At 47.7% G+C, this 18,263-nt stretch overlaps 27 non-coding genes across 27 annotated transcripts; 19 read left to right on the top strand and 8 right to left on the bottom strand.

Moving 5' to 3' along the window:
• Positions 1–1,349: 1,349 nt before the first annotated feature.
• Positions 1,350–1,421, top strand: TRNAW-CCA (transfer RNA tryptophan (anticodon CCA)). Its single transcript has one exon. It is a non-coding gene; the product is annotated as a tRNA-Trp (tRNA).
• Positions 1,422–1,492: 71 nt separating this feature from the next.
• TRNAG-GCC (transfer RNA glycine (anticodon GCC)) lies at positions 1,493–1,563 on the bottom strand. Its single transcript has one exon. It is a non-coding gene; the product is annotated as a tRNA-Gly (tRNA).
• Positions 1,564–1,770: 207 nt separating this feature from the next.
• Positions 1,771–1,844, top strand: TRNAN-GUU (transfer RNA asparagine (anticodon GUU)). Its single transcript has one exon. It is a non-coding gene; the product is annotated as a tRNA-Asn (tRNA).
• Positions 1,845–2,092: 248 nt separating this feature from the next.
• TRNAW-CCA (transfer RNA tryptophan (anticodon CCA)) lies at positions 2,093–2,164 on the top strand. The gene has a single exon. It is a non-coding gene; the product is annotated as a tRNA-Trp (tRNA).
• Positions 2,165–3,933: 1,769 nt separating this feature from the next.
• On the bottom strand, positions 3,934–4,004 carry TRNAG-GCC (transfer RNA glycine (anticodon GCC)). The gene has a single exon. It is a non-coding gene; the product is annotated as a tRNA-Gly (tRNA).
• Positions 4,005–5,461: 1,457 nt separating this feature from the next.
• TRNAW-CCA (transfer RNA tryptophan (anticodon CCA)) lies at positions 5,462–5,533 on the top strand. The gene has a single exon. It is a non-coding gene; the product is annotated as a tRNA-Trp (tRNA).
• A 349-nt stretch (positions 5,534–5,882) lies between these two features.
• Positions 5,883–5,956, top strand: TRNAN-GUU (transfer RNA asparagine (anticodon GUU)). The gene has a single exon. It is a non-coding gene; the product is annotated as a tRNA-Asn (tRNA).
• Positions 5,957–6,204: 248 nt separating this feature from the next.
• TRNAW-CCA (transfer RNA tryptophan (anticodon CCA)) lies at positions 6,205–6,276 on the top strand. Its single transcript has one exon. It is a non-coding gene; the product is annotated as a tRNA-Trp (tRNA).
• Positions 6,277–7,903: 1,627 nt separating this feature from the next.
• On the top strand, positions 7,904–7,975 carry TRNAW-CCA (transfer RNA tryptophan (anticodon CCA)). The gene has a single exon. It is a non-coding gene; the product is annotated as a tRNA-Trp (tRNA).
• A 71-nt stretch (positions 7,976–8,046) lies between these two features.
• TRNAG-GCC (transfer RNA glycine (anticodon GCC)) lies at positions 8,047–8,117 on the bottom strand. Its single transcript has one exon. It is a non-coding gene; the product is annotated as a tRNA-Gly (tRNA).
• A 207-nt stretch (positions 8,118–8,324) lies between these two features.
• TRNAN-GUU (transfer RNA asparagine (anticodon GUU)) lies at positions 8,325–8,398 on the top strand. Its single transcript has one exon. It is a non-coding gene; the product is annotated as a tRNA-Asn (tRNA).
• A 248-nt stretch (positions 8,399–8,646) lies between these two features.
• On the top strand, positions 8,647–8,718 carry TRNAW-CCA (transfer RNA tryptophan (anticodon CCA)). The gene has a single exon. It is a non-coding gene; the product is annotated as a tRNA-Trp (tRNA).
• A 1,626-nt stretch (positions 8,719–10,344) lies between these two features.
• On the top strand, positions 10,345–10,416 carry TRNAW-CCA (transfer RNA tryptophan (anticodon CCA)). The gene has a single exon. It is a non-coding gene; the product is annotated as a tRNA-Trp (tRNA).
• Positions 10,417–10,487: 71 nt separating this feature from the next.
• On the bottom strand, positions 10,488–10,558 carry TRNAG-GCC (transfer RNA glycine (anticodon GCC)). Its single transcript has one exon. It is a non-coding gene; the product is annotated as a tRNA-Gly (tRNA).
• Positions 10,559–10,765: 207 nt separating this feature from the next.
• Positions 10,766–10,839, top strand: TRNAN-GUU (transfer RNA asparagine (anticodon GUU)). Its single transcript has one exon. It is a non-coding gene; the product is annotated as a tRNA-Asn (tRNA).
• Positions 10,840–11,155: 316 nt separating this feature from the next.
• Positions 11,156–11,226, bottom strand: TRNAG-GCC (transfer RNA glycine (anticodon GCC)). Its single transcript has one exon. It is a non-coding gene; the product is annotated as a tRNA-Gly (tRNA).
• A 1,457-nt stretch (positions 11,227–12,683) lies between these two features.
• TRNAW-CCA (transfer RNA tryptophan (anticodon CCA)) lies at positions 12,684–12,755 on the top strand. The gene has a single exon. It is a non-coding gene; the product is annotated as a tRNA-Trp (tRNA).
• A 71-nt stretch (positions 12,756–12,826) lies between these two features.
• On the bottom strand, positions 12,827–12,897 carry TRNAG-GCC (transfer RNA glycine (anticodon GCC)). Its single transcript has one exon. It is a non-coding gene; the product is annotated as a tRNA-Gly (tRNA).
• A 207-nt stretch (positions 12,898–13,104) lies between these two features.
• Positions 13,105–13,178, top strand: TRNAN-GUU (transfer RNA asparagine (anticodon GUU)). The gene has a single exon. It is a non-coding gene; the product is annotated as a tRNA-Asn (tRNA).
• A 248-nt stretch (positions 13,179–13,426) lies between these two features.
• Positions 13,427–13,498, top strand: TRNAW-CCA (transfer RNA tryptophan (anticodon CCA)). The gene has a single exon. It is a non-coding gene; the product is annotated as a tRNA-Trp (tRNA).
• Positions 13,499–15,125: 1,627 nt separating this feature from the next.
• Positions 15,126–15,197, top strand: TRNAW-CCA (transfer RNA tryptophan (anticodon CCA)). The gene has a single exon. It is a non-coding gene; the product is annotated as a tRNA-Trp (tRNA).
• Positions 15,198–15,268: 71 nt separating this feature from the next.
• Positions 15,269–15,339, bottom strand: TRNAG-GCC (transfer RNA glycine (anticodon GCC)). The gene has a single exon. It is a non-coding gene; the product is annotated as a tRNA-Gly (tRNA).
• Positions 15,340–15,546: 207 nt separating this feature from the next.
• TRNAN-GUU (transfer RNA asparagine (anticodon GUU)) lies at positions 15,547–15,620 on the top strand. The gene has a single exon. It is a non-coding gene; the product is annotated as a tRNA-Asn (tRNA).
• A 248-nt stretch (positions 15,621–15,868) lies between these two features.
• Positions 15,869–15,940, top strand: TRNAW-CCA (transfer RNA tryptophan (anticodon CCA)). Its single transcript has one exon. It is a non-coding gene; the product is annotated as a tRNA-Trp (tRNA).
• A 1,626-nt stretch (positions 15,941–17,566) lies between these two features.
• Positions 17,567–17,638, top strand: TRNAW-CCA (transfer RNA tryptophan (anticodon CCA)). Its single transcript has one exon. It is a non-coding gene; the product is annotated as a tRNA-Trp (tRNA).
• A 71-nt stretch (positions 17,639–17,709) lies between these two features.
• Positions 17,710–17,780, bottom strand: TRNAG-GCC (transfer RNA glycine (anticodon GCC)). The gene has a single exon. It is a non-coding gene; the product is annotated as a tRNA-Gly (tRNA).
• Positions 17,781–17,987: 207 nt separating this feature from the next.
• Positions 17,988–18,061, top strand: TRNAN-GUU (transfer RNA asparagine (anticodon GUU)). Its single transcript has one exon. It is a non-coding gene; the product is annotated as a tRNA-Asn (tRNA).
• Positions 18,062–18,263: the final 202 nt, after the last annotated feature.

Genomic DNA, 18,263 nt, shown 5'->3' with positions numbered 1-18,263 from the left:
CAGATGCAGGAGACTATAACTATGAATGTCTTTGCATTTGCTGAGGTCACTGGCTTGGGATTAGAGTTGTGTTTATCAGGGCATGATGGCAGGCTGCTCCCGACAAAAGTGGTTCACAGAATGCACCCGCCAGATCACCAGCACTATTGTGTTTCAGATTATCTCACTGAACTCTCCTCCTGGAAAATCCTTCCCACTGGCTTTCCCAGATTCTGTGTCCTCCCCTAAATGCTGGGGTGAAACGGGCAGAGTTCTGCGCCCTGCGTCCCTTTACGCGTCCCTAACGCGCTCCCAACGCGGCCTACAGCCCTGGTCGGGCACAGCCCTGGTCGGGCTTAGATCACTGGAGCCTTTTGTGACCAAGAACTCCGGAAGCCTAGGGTCAGGCCTGTTGCACAGGCATATTGTGCCTTGCCAATCCGGGATTGTTGTGTTTCAGGGCCTAGCCATCAATACTCCTGGGATTTCTTTCCCTGAGAACCCTCTTGTCCCTGTCCTCCCACAAGCCCCAGCTTTTATGTAAAATAAAGTGTGCACCATGGGCCTTCCCCTATTTGCTCTCTCCCCAATCTCTTTCTCCAAAGCTGAGCTCTGAAGGTAAATGTATCTATCTGAGTGAGGGGCTAGGGAGGGCCTTTCCCAGCAGTCTTACAAGTCAAGAGTTCAGAGAAAGCACCTGCTATGGGAGGGAGACTTTGCTCACAGAGAAGTCAAGTCTAACATAACACATCTGATGGGCAAGGCACACGCCTTACTGGCTGGTAGCACACCTACAGAGGAGCAGGGAGCTATGCTAAGCAGGCAACAGAAAAGTCATGTATGTGTCTCATACACTGGGACCGGTAGTAATACTGGCTCTAAGACCATTAGACAGTAGTCTATTCATCATTACGTCCAACAATAACAAGACACTAAGCAAATGAGAAATGCTGTATGGCATAAAGACGCATTATATAACACAAGCTCCAGGCAGGCACACAATTATCAAGATATATATTGAGTCTCAGGAACTGTGCTACAGTTATTAACCTCTGTGGTGCAAATGGTTAGCGCGTTTGGTTGTTAACAGAAAGGTTGGTGGTTCAAGCCCACCCAGGGAAGTATCCTTTTTGCCGGCATGAAACACTTTAATGAAACACAGATATGTACCTCTGCTCTCTCCTGCTTAAGACCCTTTATCTGAACATTTCAATCCTCTGCGTTCTCTCTGCACCTGCAGTCAATTTCATAATTAGGATAGAAAACAAAAGGCCTAGCCCTGTAATACAACTGTAGGCATATGAGGAGGGGAAAATAAGTCAAAAGGCCATCCGCATTTGTTGATCTGGCTTGAAGGCTGTAAGTGTAAGGACCTTGTGGCGCAACGGTAGCGCGTCTGACTCCAGATCAGAAGGTTGCGTGGTCAAATCACGTCGGGGTCACTGCTTACCATTTTATTCCCCACTGAGTTCATATATTTCCTTTCGAAAACAAAGTCAAAGGAACGCAGCCTTGCATTGGCCGGGAATCGAACCCGGGCCTCCCGCGTGGCAGGCGAGAATTCTACCACTGAACCACCAATGCTTCACATGGGGAGTTCACAGGCATAGCTCTGTCCAAGACAGTGATCAGGTGCACACACTTAAATTGTACACAGATGAACAAAGTGTGCGCAGCAGACATGACAACGCCAAAGTTTCACATGATGATGGCTTATATAAGACAAGCTCCAGGCAGGCACGTACATATCAAGATATATATTGAGTCTAAGGAAAGATGCTGTAGTCACTCGTCTCTGTGGCGCAATCGGTTAGCGCGTTCGGCTGTTAACCGAAAGGTTGGTGGTTCAAGCCCACCCAGGGACGTATTATTTTGCCTGAATGAAACACTTGAATGGAAAACAGATACATACCTTTGCTCTCTCCTGCTGGACACCCTTTCCCTGAATATTTCAATTCTCTGCGTTCTCTCGGCACCTGCAGTCAATTTCATAATTAGGATAGAAAACAAAAGGTCAAGCTCTGTAATACAACTGTAGGCATATGAGGAGGGGAAAATAAGTCAAAAGGCCCACAGCATTTGTTGATCTGGCTCCGAAAGCTGTAAGTGTAAGGACCTCGTGGCGCAACGGTAGCGCGTCTGACTCCAGATCAGAAGGTTGCGTGTTCAAATCACGTCGGGGTCACTGCTTACCATTTTATTCCCCACTGAGGTCATATATTTCCTTTCGAAAACAAAGTCAAAAGAAAGCAGTCTTGCATTGGCCAGGAATCTAACCCGGGCCTCCCGCGTGGCAGGCGAGAATTCTACCACTGAACCACCAATGCTTCACATGGGTTGTTCACAGGCAGAGCTCTGCCCAAGACAGTGATCAGGTGCACACACTTAAATTGTACACATATGAACAAAGTGTGCGCAGCAGATATGATAACGCCAACGTTTCACATGAAGATGGCAAGAATCAGATGCAGGAGACTATAACTATGAATGTCTTTGCATTTGCTGAGGTCACTGGCTTGGGACTAGAGTTGTGTTTATCAGGGCATGATGGCAGGCTGCTCCCGACAAAAGTGGTTCACAGAATGCACCCGCCAGATCACCAGCACTATTGTGTTTCAGATTATCTCACTGAACTCTCCTCCTGGAAAATCCTTCCCACTGGCTTTCCCAGATTCTGTGTCCTCCCCTAAATGCTGGGGTGAAACGGGCAGAGTTCTGCACCCTGCGTCCCTTTACGCGTCCCTAACGCGCTCCCAACGCGGCCTACAGCCCTGGTCGGGCACAGCCCTGGTCGGGCTTAGATCACTGGAGCCTTTTGTGACCAAGAACTCCGGAAGCCTAGGGTCAGGCCTGTTGCACAGGCATATTGTGCCTTGCCAATCCGGGATTGTTGTGTTTCAGGGCCTAGCCATCAATACTCCTGGGATTTCTTTCCCTGAGAACCCTCTTGTCCCTGTCCTCCCACAAGCCCCAGCTTTTATGTAAAATAAAGTGTGCACCATGGGCCTTCCCCTATTTGCTCTCTCCCCAATCTCTTTCTCCAAAGCTGAGCTCTGAAGGTAAATGTATCTATCTGAGTGAGGGGCTAGGGAGGGCCTTTCCCAGCAGTCTTACAAGTCAAGAGTTCAGAGAAAGCACCTGCTATGGGAGGGAGACTTTGCTCACAGAGAAGTCAAGTCTAACATAACACATCTGATGGGCAAGGCACAGGCCTTACTGGCTGGTAGCACACCTACAGAGGAGCAGGGAGCTATGCTAAGCAGGCAACAGAAAAGTCATGTATGTGTCTCATACACTGGGACCGGTAGTAATACTGGCTCTAAGACCATTAGACAGTAGTCTATTCATCATTACGTCCAACAATAACAAGACACTAAGCAAATGAGAAATGCTGTATGGCATAAAGACGCATTATATAACACAAGCTCCAGGCAGGCACACAATTATCAAGATATATATTGAGTCTCAGGAACTGTGCTACAGTTATTAACCTCTGTGGTGCAAATGGTTAGCGCGTTCGGTTGTTAACAGAAAGGTTGGTGGTTCAAGCCCACCCAGGGAAGTATCCTTTTTGCCTGCATGAAACACTTTAATGAAACACAGATACGTACCTCTGCTCTCTCCTGCTTAAGACCCTTTATCTGAACATTTCAATCCTCTGCGTTCTCTCTGCACCTGCAGTCAATTTCATAATTAGGATAGAAAACAAAAGGCCTAGCCCTGTAATACAACTGTAGGCATATGAGGAGGGGAAAATAAGTCAAAAGGCCATCAGCATTTGTTGATCTGGCTTGAAGGCTGTAAGTGTAAGGACCTTGTGGCACAACGGTAGCGCGTCTGACTCCAGATCAGAAGGTTGCGTGGTCAAATCACGTCGGGGTCACTGCTTACCATTTTATTCCCCACTGAGTTCATATATTTCCTTTCGAAAACAAAGTCAAAGGAACGCAGCCTTGCATTGGCCGGGAATCGAACCCGGGCCTCCCGCGTGGCAGGCGAGAATTCTACCATTGAACCACCAATGCTTCACATGGGGAGATCACAGGCATAGCTCTGTCCAAGACAGTGATCAGGTGCACACACTTAAATTGTACACATATGAACAAAGTGTGCGCAGCAGACATGATAACGCCAACGTTTCACATGAAGATGGCAAGAATCAGATGCAGGAGACTATAACTATGAATGTCTTTGCATTTGCTGAGGTCACTGGCTTGGGACTAGAGTTGTGTTTATCAGGGCATGATGGCAGGCTGCTCCCGACAAAAGTGGTTCACAGAATGCACCCGCCAGATCACCAGCACTATTGTGTTTCAGATTATCTCACTGAACTCTCCTCCTGGAAAATCCTTCCCACTGGCTTTCCCAGATTCTGTGTCCTCCCCTAAATGCTGGGGTGAAACGGGCAGAGTTCTGCGCCCTGCGTCCCTAACGCGCTCCCAACGCGGCCTACAGCCCTGGTCGGGCTTAGATCACTGGAGCCTTTTGTGACCAAGAACTCCGGAAGCCTAGGGTCAGGCCTGTTGCACAGGCATATTGTGCCTTGCCAATCCGGGATTGTTGTGTTTCAGGGCCTAGCCATCAATACTCCTGGGATTTCTTTCCCTGAGAACCCTCTTGTTCCTGTCCTCCCACAAGCCCCAGCTTTTATGTAAAATAAAGTGTGCACCATGGGCCTTCCCCTATTTGCTCTCTCCCCAATCTCTTTCTCCAAAGCTGAGCTCTGAAGGTAAATGTATCTATCTGAGTGAGGGGCTAGGGAGGGCCTTTCCCAGCAGTCTTACAAGTCAAGAGTTCAGAGAAAGCACCTGCTATGGGAGGGAGACTTTGCTCACAGAGAAGTCAAGTCTAACATAACACATCTGATGGGCAAGGCACACGCCTTACTGGCTGGTAGCACACCTACAGAGGAGCAGGGAGCTATGCTAAGCAGGCAACAGAAAAGTCATGTATGTGTCTCATACACTGGGACCGGTAGTAATACTGGCTCTAAGACCATTAGACAGTAGTCTATTCATCATTACGTCCAACAATAACAAGACACTAAGCAAATGAGAAATGCTGTATGGCATAAAGACGCATTATATAACACAAGCTCCAGGCAGGCACACAATTATCAAGATATATATTGAGTCTCAGGAACTGTGCTACAGTTATTAACCTCTGTGGTGCAAATGGTTAGCGCGTTCGGTTGTTAACAGAAAGGTTGGTGGTTCAAGCCCACCCAGGGAAGTATCCTTTTTGCCGGCATGAAACACTTTAATGAAACACAGATACGTACCTCTGCTCTCTCCTGCTTAAGACCCTTTATCTGAACATTTCAATCCTCTGCGTTCTCTCTGCACCTGCAGTCAATTTCATAATTAGGATAGAAAACAAAAGGCCTAGCCCTGTAATACAACTGTAGGCATATGAGGAGGGGAAAATAAGTCAAAAGGCCCACAGCATTTGTTGATCTGGCTCTGAAAGCTGTAAGTGTAAGGACCTTGTGGCGCAACGGTAGCGCGTCTGACTCCAGATCAGAAGGTTGCGTGGTCAAATCACGTCGGGGTCACTGCTTACCATTTTATTCCCCACTGAGTTCATATATTTCCTTTCGAAAACAAAGTCAAAGGAACGCAGCCTTGCATTGGCCGGGAATCGAACCCGGGCCTCCCGCGTGGCATGCGAGAATTCTACCACTGAACCACCAATGCTTCACATGGGGAGTTCACAGGCATAGCTCTGTCCAAGACAGTGATCAGGTGCACACACTTAAATTGTACACATATGAACAAAGTGTGCGCAGCAGACATGACAACGCCAAAGTTTCACATGATGATGGCTTATATAAGACAAGCTCCAGGCAGGCACATACATATCAAGATATATATTGAGTCTAAGGAAAGATGCTGTAGTCACTCGTCTCTGTGGCGCAATCGGTTAGCGCGTTCGGCTGTTAACCGAAAGGTTGGTGGTTCAAGCCCACCCAGGGACGTATTATTTTGCCTGAATGAAACACTTGAATGGAAAACAGATACATACCTTTGCTCTCTCCTGCTGGACACCCTTTCCCTGAATATTTCAATTCTCTGCGTTCTCTCGGCACCTGCAGTCAATTTCATAATTAGGATAGAAAACAAAAGGTCAAGCTCTGTAATACAACTGTAGGCATATGAGGAGGGGAAAATAAGTCAAAAGGCCCACAGCATTTGTTGATCTGGCTCTGAAAGCTGTAAGTGTAAGGACCTCGTGGCGCAACGGTAGCGCGTCTGACTCCAGATCAGAAGGTTGCGTGGTCAAATCACGTCGGGGTCACTGCTTACCATTTTATTCCCCACTGAGGTCATATATTTCCTTTCGAAAACAAAGTCAAAAGAAAGCAGTCTTGCATTGGCTGGGAATCGAACCCGGGCCTCCCGCGTGGCAGGCGAGAATTCTACCACTGAACCACCAATGCTTCACATGGGTTGTTCACAGGCAGAGCTCTGCCCAAGACAGTGATCAGGTGCACACACTTAAATTGTACACATATGAACAAAGTGTGCGCAGCAGACATGATAACGCCAACGTTTCACATGAAGATGGCAAGAATCAGATGCAGGAGACTATAACTATGAATGTCTTTGCATTTGCTGAGGTCACTGGCTTGGGACTAGAGTTGTGTTTATCAGGGCATGATGGCAGGCTGCTCCCGACAAAAGTGGTTCACAGAATGCACCCGCCAGATCACCAGCACTATTGTGTTTCAGATTATCTCACTGAACTCTCCTCCTGGAAAATCCTTCCCACTGGCTTTCCCAGATTCTGTGTCCTCCCCTAAATGCTGGGGTGAAACGGGCAGAGTTCTGCGCCCTGCGTCCCTTTACACGTCCCTAACGCGCTCCCAACGCGGCCTACAGCCCTGGTCGGGCACAGCCCTGGTCGGGCTTAGATCACTGGAGCCTTTTGTGACCAAGAACTCCGGAAGCCTAGGGTCAGGCCTGTTGCACAGGCATATTGTGCCTTGCCAATCCGGGATTGTTGTGTTTCAGGGCCTAGCCATCAATACTCCTGGGATTTCTTTCCCTGAGAACCCTCTTGTCCCTGTCCTCCCACAAGCCCCAGCTTTTATGTAAAATAAAGTGTGCACCATGGGCCTTCCCCTATTTGCTCTCTCCCCAATCTCTTTCTCCAAAGCTGAGCTCTGAAGGTAAATGTATCTATCTGAGTGAGGGGCTAGGGAGGGCCTTTCCCAGCAGTCTTACAAGTCAAGAGTTCAGAGAAAGCACCTGCTATGGGAGGGAGACTTTGCTCACAGAGAAGTCAAGTCTAACATAACACATCTGATGGGCAAGGCACACGCCTTACTGGCTGGTAGCACACCTACAGAGGAGCAGGGAGCTATGCTAAGCAGGCAACAGAAAAGTCATGTATGTGTCTCATACACTGGGACCGGTAGTAATACTGGCTCTAAGACCATTAGACAGTAGTCTATTCATCATTACGTCCAACAATAACAAGACACTAAGCAAATGAGAAATGCTGTATGGCATAAAGACGCATTATATAACACAAGCTCCAGGCAGGCACACAATTATCAAGATATATATTGAGTCTCAGGAACTGTGCTACAGTTATTAACCTCTGTGGTGCAAATGGTTAGCGCGTTCGGTTGTTAACAGAAAGGTTGGTGGTTCAAGCCCACCCAGGGAAGTATCCTTTTTGCCGGCATGAAACACTTTAATGAAACACAGATACGTACCTCTGCTCTCTCCTGCTTAAGACCCTTTATCTGAACATTTCAATCCTCTGCGTTCTCTCTGCACCTGCAGTCAATTTCATAATTAGGATAGAAAACAAAAGGCCTAGCCCTGTAATACAACTGTAGGCATATGAGGAGGGGAAAATAAGTCAAAAGGCCCACAGCATTTGTTGATCTGGCTCTGAAAGCTGTAAGTGTAAGGACCTTGTGGCGCAACGGTAGCGCGTCTGACTCCAGATCAGAAGGTTGCGTGGTCAAATCACGTCGGGGTCACTGCTTACCATTTTATTCCCCACTGAGTTCATATATTTCCTTTCGAAAACAAAGTCAAAGGAACGCAGCCTTGCATTGGCCGGGAATCGAACCCGGGCCTCCCGCGTGGCAGGCGAGAATTCTACCACTGAACCACCAATGCTTCACATGGGGAGTTCACAGGCATAGCTCTGTCCAAGACAGTGATCAGGTGCACACACTTAAATTGTACACATATGAACAAAGTGTGCGCAGCAGACATGACAACGCCAAAGTTTCACATGATGATGGCTTATATAAGACAAGCTCCAGGCAGGCACATACATATCAAGATATATATTGAGTCTAAGGAAAGATGCTGTAGTCACTCGTCTCTGTGGCGCAATCGGTTAGCGCGTTCGGCTGTTAACCGAAAGGTTGGTGGTTCAAGCCCACCCAGGGACGTATTATTTTGCCTGAATGAAACACTTGAATGGAAAACAGATACATACCTTTGCTCTCTCCTGCTGGACACCCTTTCCCTGAATATTTCAATTCTCTGCGTTCTCTCGGCACCTGCAGTCAATTTCATAATTAGGATAGAAAACAAAAGGTCAAGCTCTGTAATACAACTGTAGGCATATGAGGAGGGGAAAATAAGTCAAAAGGCCCACAGCATTTGTTGATCTGGCTCCGAAAGCTGTAAGTGTAAGGACCTCGTGGCGCAACGGTAGCGCGTCTGACTCCAGATCAGAAGGTTGCGTGTTCAAATCACGTCGGGGTCACTGCTTACCATTTTATTCCCCACTGAGGTCATATATTTCCTTTCGAAAACAAAGTCAAAAGAAAGCAGTCTTGCATTGGCTGGGAATCGAACCCGGGCCTCCCGCGTGGCAGGCGAGAATTCTACCACTGAACCACCAATGCTTCACATGGGTTGTTCACAGGCAGAGCTCTGCCCAAGACAGTGATCAGGTGCACACACTTAAATTGTACACATATGAACAAAGTGTGCGCAGCAGACATGATAACGCCAACGTTTCACATGAAGATGGCAAGAATCAGATGCAGGAGACTATAACTATGAATGTCTTTGCATTTGCTGAGGTCACTGGCTTGGGACTAGAGTTGTGTTTATCAGGGCATGATGGCAGGCTGCTCCCGACAAAAGTGGTTCACAGAATGCACCCGCCAGATCACCAGCACTATTGTGTTTCAGATTATCTCACTGAACTCTCCTCCTGGAAAATCCTTCCCACTGGCTTTCCCAGATTCTGTGTCCTCCCCTAAATGCTGGGGTGAAACGGGCAGAGTTCTGCGCCCTGCGTCCCTTTACACGTCCCTAACGCGCTCCCAACGCGGCCTACAGCCCTGGTCGGGCACAGCCCTGGTCGGGCTTAGATCACTGGAGCCTTTTGTGACCAAGAACTCCGGAAGCCTAGGGTCAGGCCTGTTGCACAGGCATATTGTGCCTTGCCAATCCGGGATTGTTGTGTTTCAGGGCCTAGCCATCAATACTCCTGGGATTTCTTTCCCTGAGAACCCTCTTGTCCCTGTCCTCCCACAAGCCCCAGCTTTTATGTAAAATAAAGTGTGCACCATGGGCCTTCCCCTATTTGCTCTCTCCCCAATCTCTTTCTCCAAAGCTGAGCTCTGAAGGTAAATGTATCTATCTGAGTGAGGGGCTAGGGAGGGCCTTTCCCAGCAGTCTTACAAGTCAAGAGTTCAGAGAAAGCACCTGCTATGGGAGGGAGACTTTGCTCACAGAGAAGTCAAGTCTAACATAACACATCTGATGGGCAAGGCACACGCCTTACTGGCTGGTAGCACACCTACAGAGGAGCAGGGAGCTATGCTAAGCAGGCAACAGAAAAGTCATGTATGTGTCTCATACACTGGGACCGGTAGTAATACTGGCTCTAAGACCATTAGACAGTAGTCTATTCATCATTACGTCCAACAATAACAAGACACTAAGCAAATGAGAAATGCTGTATGGCATAAAGACGCATTATATAACACAAGCTCCAGGCAGGCACACAATTATCAAGATATATATTGAGTCTCAGGAACTGTGCTACAGTTATTAACCTCTGTGGTGCAAATGGTTAGCGCGTTTGGTTGTTAACAGAAAGGTTGGTGGTTCAAGCCCACCCAGGGAAGTATCCTTTTTGCCGGCATGAAACACTTTAATGAAACACAGATACGTACCTCTGCTCTCTCCTGCTTAAGACCCTTTATCTGAACATTTCAATCCTCTGCGTTCTCTCTGCACCTGCAGTCAATTTCATAATTAGGATAGAAAACAAAAGGCCTAGCCCTGTAATACAACTGTAGGCATATGAGGAGGGGAAAATAAGTCAAAAGGCCATCAGCATTTGTTGATCTGGCTTGAAGGCTGTAAGTGTAAGGACCTTGTGGCGCAACGGTAGCGCGTCTGACTCCAGATCAGAAGGTTGCGTGGTCAAATCACGTCGGGGTCACTGCTTACCATTTTATTCCCCACTGAGTTCATATATTTCCTTTCGAAAACAAAGTCAAAGGAACGCAGCCTTGCATTGGCCGGGAATCGAACCCGGGCCTCCCGCGTGGCAGGCGAGAATTCTACCACTGAACCACCAATGCTTCACATGGGGAGTTCACAGGCATAGCTCTGTCCAAGACAGTGATCAGGTGCACACACTTAAATTGTACACAGATGAACAAAGTGTGCGCAGCAGACATGACAACGCCAAAGTTTCACATGATGATGGCTTATATAAGACAAGCTCCAGGCAGGCACGTACATATCAAGATATATATTGAGTCTAAGGAAAGATGCTGTAGTCACTCGTCTCTGTGGCGCAATCGGTTAGCGCGTTCGGCTGTTAACCGAAAGGTTGGTGGTTCAAGCCCACCCAGGGACGTATTATTTTGCCTGAATGAAACACTTGAATGGAAAACAGATACATACCTTTGCTCTCTCCTGCTGGACACCCTTTCCCTGAATATTTCAATTCTCTGCGTTCTCTCGGCACCTGCAGTCAATTTCATAATTAGGATAGAAAACAAAAGGTCAAGCTCTGTAATACAACTGTAGGCATATGAGGAGGGGAAAATAAGCGTCTGACTCCAGATCAGAAGGTTGCGTGTTCAAATCACGTCGGGGTCACTGCTTACCATTTTATTCCCCACTGAGGTCATATATTTCCTTTCGAAAACAAAGTCAAAAGAAAGCAGTCTTGCATTGGCCGGGAATCGAACCCGGGCCTCCCGCGTGGCAGGCGAGAATTCTACCACTGAACCACCAATGCTTCACATGGGTTGTTCACAGGCAGAGCTCTGCCCAAGACAGTGATCAGGTGCACACACTTAAATTGTACACATATGAACAAAGTGTGCGCAGCAGACATGATAACGCCAACGTTTCACATGAAGATGGCAAGAATCAGATGCAGGAGACTATAACTATGAATGTCTTTGCATTTGCTGAGGTCACTGGCTTGGGACTAGAGTTGTGTTTATCAGGGCATGATGGCAGGCTGCTCCCGACAAAAGTGGTTCACAGAATGCACCCGCCAGATCACCAGCACTATTGTGTTTCAGATTATCTCACTGAACTCTCCTCCTGGAAAATCCTTCCCACTGGCTTTCCCAGATTCTGTGTCCTCCCCTAAATGCTGGGGTGAAACGGGCAGAGTTCTGCGCCCTGCGTCCCTAACGCGCTCCCAACGCGGCCTACAGCCCTGGTCGGGCTTAGATCACTGGAGCCTTTTGTGACCAAGAACTCCGGAAGCCTAGGGTCAGGCCTGTTGCACAGGCATATTGTGCCTTGCCAATCCGGGATTGTTGTGTTTCAGGGCCTAGCCATCAATACTCCTGGGATTTCTTTCCCTGAGAACCCTCTTGTCCCTGTCCTCCCACAAGCCCCAGCTTTTATGTAAAATAAAGTGTGCACCATGGGCCTTCCCCTATTTGCTCTCTCCCCAATCTCTTTCTCCAAAGCTGAGCTCTGAAGGTAAATGTATCTATCTGAGTGAGGGGCTAGGGAGGGCCTTTCCCAGCAGTCTTACAAGTCAAGAGTTCAGAGAAAGCACCTGCTATGGGAGGGAGACTTTGCTCACAGAGAAGTCAAGTCTAACATAACACATCTGATGGGCAAGGCACACGCCTTACTGGCTGGTAGCACACCTACAGAGGAGCAGGGAGCTATGCTAAGCAGGCAACAGAAAAGTCATGTATGTGTCTCATACACTGGGACCGGTAGTAATACTGGCTCTAAGACCATTAGACAGTAGTCTATTCATCATTACGTCCAACAATAACAAGACACTAAGCAAATGAGAAATGCTGTATGGCATAAAGACGCATTATATAACATAAGCTCCAGGCAGGCACACAATTATCAAGATATATATTGAGTCTCAGGAACTGTGCTACAGTTATTAACCTCTGTGGTGCAAATGGTTAGCGCGTTCGGTTGTTAACAGAAAGGTTGGTGGTTCAAGCCCACCCAGGGAAGTATCCTTTTTGCCGGCATGAAACACTTTAATGAAACACAGATACGTACCTCTGCTCTCTCCTGCTTAAGACCCTTTATCTGAACATTTCAATCCTCTGCGTTCTCTCTGCACCTGCAGTCAATTTCATAATTAGGATAGAAAACAAAAGGCCTAGCCCTGTAATACAACTGTAGGCATATGAGGAGGGGAAAATAAGTCAAAAGGCCCACAGCATTTGTTGATCTGGCTCTGAAAGCTGTAAGTGTAAGGACCTTGTGGCGCAACGGTAGCGCGTCTGACTCCAGATCAGAAGGTTGCGTGGTCAAATCACGTCGGGGTCACTGCTTACCATTTTATTCCCCACTGAGTTCATATATTTCCTTTCGAAAACAAAGTCAAAGGAACGCAGCCTTGCATTGGCCGGGAATCGAACCCGGGCCTCCCGCGTGGCAGGCGAGAATTCTACCACTGAACCACCAATGCTTCACATGGGGAGTTCACAGGCATAGCTCTGTCCAAGACAGTGATCAGGTGCACACACTTAAATTGTACACATATGAACAAAGTGTGCGCAGCAGACATGACAACGCCAAAGTTTCACATGATGATGGCTTATATAAGACAAGCTCCAGGCAGGCACATACATATCAAGATATATATTGAGTCTAAGGAAAGATGCTGTAGTCACTCGTCTCTGTGGCGCAATCGGTTAGCGCGTTCGGCTGTTAACCGAAAGGTTGGTGGTTCAAGCCCACCCAGGGACGTATTATTTTGCCTGAATGAAACACTTGAATGGAAAACAGATACATACCTTTGCTCTCTCCTGCTGGACACCCTTTCCCTGAATATTTCAATTCTCTGCGTTCTCTCGGCACCTGCAGTCAATTTCATAATTAGGATAGAAAACAAAAGGTCAAGCTCTGTAATACAACTGTAGGCATATGAGGAGGGGAAAATAAGTCAAAAGGCCCACAGCATTTGTTGATCTGGCTCCGAAAGCTGTAAGTGTAAGGACCTCGTGGCGCAACGGTAGCGCGTCTGACTCCAGATCAGAAGGTTGCGTGTTCAAATCACGTCGGGGTCACTGCTTACCATTTTATTCCCCACTGAGGTCATATATTTCCTTTCGAAAACAAAGTCAAAAGAAAGCAGTCTTGCATTGGCTGGGAATCGAACCCGGGCCTCCCGCGTGGCAGGCGAGAATTCTACCACTGAACCACCAATGCTTCACATGGGTTGTTCACAGGCAGAGCTCTGCCCAAGACAGTGATCAGGTGCACACACTTAAATTGTACACATATGAACAAAGTGTGCGCAGCAGACATGATAACGCCAACGTTTCACATGAAGATGGCAAGAATCAGATGCAGGAGACTATAACTATGAATGTCTTTGCATTTGCTGAGGTCACTGGCTTGGGACTAGAGTTGTGTTTATCAGGGCATGATGGCAGGCTGCTCCCGACAAAAGTGGTTCACAGAATGCACCCGCCAGATCACCAGCACTATTGTGTTTCAGATTATCTCACTGAACTCTCCTCCTGGAAAATCCTTCCCACTGGCTTTCCCAGATTCTGTGTCCTCCCCTAAATGCTGGGGTGAAACGGGCAGAGTTCTGCGCCCTGCGTCCCTTTACACGTCCCTAACGCGCTCCCAACGCGGCCTACAGCCCTGGTCGGGCACAGCCCTGGTCGGGCTTAGATCACTGGAGCCTTTTGTGACCAAGAACTCCGGAAGCCTAGGGTCAGGCCTGTTGCACAGGCATATTGTGCCTTGCCAATCCGGGATTGTTGTGTTTCAGGGCCTAGCCATCAATACTCCTGGGATTTCTTTCCCTGAGAACCCTCTTGTCCCTGTCCTCCCACAAGCCCCAGCTTTTATGTAAAATAAAGTGTGCACCATGGGCCTTCCCCTATTTGCTCTCTCCCCAATCTCTTTCTCCAAAGCTGAGCTCTGAAGGTAAATGTATCTATCTGAGTGAGGGGCTAGGGAGGGCCTTTCCCAGCAGTCTTACAAGTCAAGAGTTCAGAGAAAGCACCTGCTATGGGAGGGAGACTTTGCTCACAGAGAAGTCAAGTCTAACATAACACATCTGATGGGCAAGGCACACGCCTTACTGGCTGGTAGCACACCTACAGAGGAGCAGGGAGCTATGCTAAGCAGGCAACAGAAAAGTCATGTATGTGTCTCATACACTGGGACCGGTAGTAATACTGGCTCTAAGACCATTAGACAGTAGTCTATTCATCATTACGTCCAACAATAACAAGACACTAAGCAAATGAGAAATGCTGTATGGCATAAAGACGCATTATATAACACAAGCTCCAGGCAGGCACACAATTATCAAGATATATATTGAGTCTCAGGAACTGTGCTACAGTTATTAACCTCTGTGGTGCAAATGGTTAGCGCGTTCGGTTGTTAACAGAAAGGTTGGTGGTTCAAGCCCACCCAGGGAAGTATCCTTTTTGCCGGCATGAAACACTTTAATGAAACACAGATACGTACCTCTGCTCTCTCCTGCTTAAGACCCTTTATCTGAACATTTCAATCCTCTGCGTTCTCTCTGCACCTGCAGTCAATTTCATAATTAGGATAGAAAACAAAAGGCCTAGCCCTGTAATACAACTGTAGGCATATGAGGAGGGGAAAATAAGTCAAAAGGCCCACAGCATTTGTTGATCTGGCTCTGAAAGCTGTAAGTGTAAGGACCTTGTGGCGCAACGGTAGCGCGTCTGACTCCAGATCAGAAGGTTGCGTGGTCAAATCACGTCGGGGTCACTGCTTACCATTTTATTCCCCACTGAGTTCATATATTTCCTTTCGAAAACAAAGTCAAAGGAACGCAGCCTTGCATTGGCCGGGAATCGAACCCGGGCCTCCCGCGTGGCAGGCGAGAATTCTACCACTGAACCACCAATGCTTCACATGGGGAGTTCACAGGCATAGCTCTGTCCAAGACAGTGATCAGGTGCACACACTTAAATTGTACACATATGAACAAAGTGTGCGCAGCAGACATGACAACGCCAAAGTTTCACATGATGATGGCTTATATAAGACAAGCTCCAGGCAGGCACATACATATCAAGATATATATTGAGTCTAAGGAAAGATGCTGTAGTCACTCGTCTCTGTGGCGCAATCGGTTAGCGCGTTCGGCTGTTAACCGAAAGGTTGGTGGTTCAAGCCCACCCAGGGACGTATTATTTTGCCTGAATGAAACACTTGAATGGAAAACAGATACATACCTTTGCTCTCTCCTGCTGGACACCCTTTCCCTGAATATTTCAATTCTCTGCGTTCTCTCGGCACCTGCAGTCAATTTCATAATTAGGATAGAAAACAAAAGGTCAAGCTCTGTAATACAACTGTAGGCATATGAGGAGGGGAAAATAAGTCAAAAGGCCCACAGCATTTGTTGATCTGACTCCGAAAGCTGTAAGTGTAAGGACCTCGTGGCGCAACGGTAGCGCGTCTGACTCCAGATCAGAAGGTTGCGTGTTCAAATCACGTCGGGGTCACTGCTTACCATTTTATTCCCCACTGAGGTCATATATTTCCTTTCGAAAACAAAGTCAAAAGAAAGCAGTCTTGCATTGGCTGGGAATCGAACCCGGGCCTCCCGCGTGGCAGGCGAGAATTCTACCACTGAACCACCAATGCTTCACATGGGTTGTTCACAGGCAGAGCTCTGCCCAAGACAGTGATCAGGTGCACACACTTAAATTGTACACATATGAACAAAGTGTGCGCAGCAGACATGATAACGCCAACGTTTCACATGAAGATGGCAAGAATCAGATGCAGGAGACTATAACTATGAATGTCTTTGCATTTGCTGAGGTCACTGGCTTGGGACTAGAGTTGTGTTTATCAGGGCATGATGGCAGGCTGCTCCCGACAAAAGTGGTTCACAGAATGCACCCGCCAGATCACCAGCACTATTGTGTTTCAGATTATCTCACTGAACTCTCCTCCTGGAAAATCCTTCCCACTGGCTTTCCCAGATTCTGTGTCCTCCCCTAAATGCTGGGGTGAAACGGGCAGAGTTCTGCGCCCTGCGTCCCTTTACACGTCCCTAACGCGCTCCCAACGCGGCCTACAGCCCTGGTCGGGCACAGCCCTGGTCGGGCTTAGATCACTGGAGCCTTTTGTGACCAAGAACTCCGGAAGCCTAGGGTCAGGCCTGTTGCACAGGCATATTGTGCCTTGCCAATCCGGGATTGTTGTGTTTCAGGGCCTAGCCATCAATACTCCTGGGATTTCTTTCCCTGAGAACCCTCTTGTCCCTGTCCTCCCACAAGCCCCAGCTTTTATGTAAAATAAAGTGTGCACCATGGGCCTTCCCCTATTTGCTCTCTCCCCAATCTCTTTCTCCAAAGCTGAGCTCTGAAGGTAAATGTATCTATCTGAGTGAGGGGCTAGGGAGGGCCTTTCCCAGCAGTCTTACAAGTCAAGAGTTCAGAGAAAGCACCTGCTATGGGAGGGAGACTTTGCTCACAGAGAAGTCAAGTCTAACATAACACATCTGATGGGCAAGGCACACGCCTTACTGGCTGGTAGCACACCTACAGAGGAGCAGGGAGCTATGCTAAGCAGGCAACAGAAAAGTCATGTATGTGTCTCATACACTGGGACCGGTAGTAATACTGGCTCTAAGACCATTAGACAGTAGTCTATTCATCATTACGTCCAACAATAACAAGACACTAAGCAAATGAGAAATGCTGTATGGCATAAAGACGCATTATATAACACAAGCTCCAGGCAGGCACACAATTATCAAGATATATATTGAGTCTCAGGAACTGTGCTACAGTTATTAACCTCTGTGGTGCAAATGGTTAGCGCGTTTGGTTGTTAACAGAAAGGTTGGTGGTTCAAGCCCACCCAGGGAAGTATCCTTTTTGCCGGCATGAAACACTTTAATGAAACACAGATACGTACCTCTGCTCTCTCCTGCTTAAGACCCTTTATCTGAACATTTCAATCCTCTGCGTTCTCTCTGCACCTGCAGTCAATTTCATAATTAGGATAGAAAACAAAAGGCCTAGCCCTGTAATACAACTGTAGGCATATGAGGAGGGGAAAATAAGTCAAAAGGCCATCAGCATTTGTTGATCTGGCTTGAAGGCTGTAAGTGTAAGGACCTTGTGGCGCAACGGTAGCGCGTCTGACTCCAGATCAGAAGGTTGCGTGGTCAAATCACGTCGGGGTCACTGCTTACCATTTTATTCCCCACTGAGTTCATATATTTCCTTTCGAAAACAAAGTCAAAAGAAAGCAGTCTTGCATTGGCCGGGAATCGAACCCGGGCCTCCCGCGTGGCAGGCGAGAATTCTACCACTGAACCACCAATGCTTCACATGGGGAGTTCACAGGCATAGCTCTGTCCAAGACAGTGATCAGGTGCACACACTTAAATTGTACACAGATGAACAAAGTGTGCGCAGCAGACATGACAACGCCAAAGTTTCACATGATGATGGCTTATATAAGACAAGCTCCAGGCAGGCACGTACATATCAAGATATATATTGAGTCTAAGGAAAGATGCTGTAGTCACTCGTCTCTGTGGCGCAATCGGTTAGCGCGTTCGGCTGTTAACCGAAAGGTTGGTGGTTCAAGCCCACCCAGGGACGTATTATTTTGCCTGAATGAAACACTTGAATGGAAAACAGATACATACCTTTGCTCTCTCCTGCTGGACACCCTTTCCCTGAATATTTCAATTCTCTGCGTTCTCTCGGCACCTGCAGTCAATTTCATAATTAGGATAGAAAACAAAAGGTCAAGCTCTGTAATACAACTGTAGGCATATGAGGAGGGGAAAATAAGCGTCTG

This window comes from Lissotriton helveticus, chromosome 1_2, assembly GCF_964261635.1.
Source record: "Lissotriton helveticus chromosome 1_2, aLisHel1.1, whole genome shotgun sequence".
NCBI lineage: Eukaryota > Metazoa > Chordata > Amphibia > Caudata > Salamandridae > Lissotriton > Lissotriton helveticus.
Note: the sequence above shows the minus strand (reverse complement) of the source record. Positions and strands in the feature narration are given on the sequence as shown.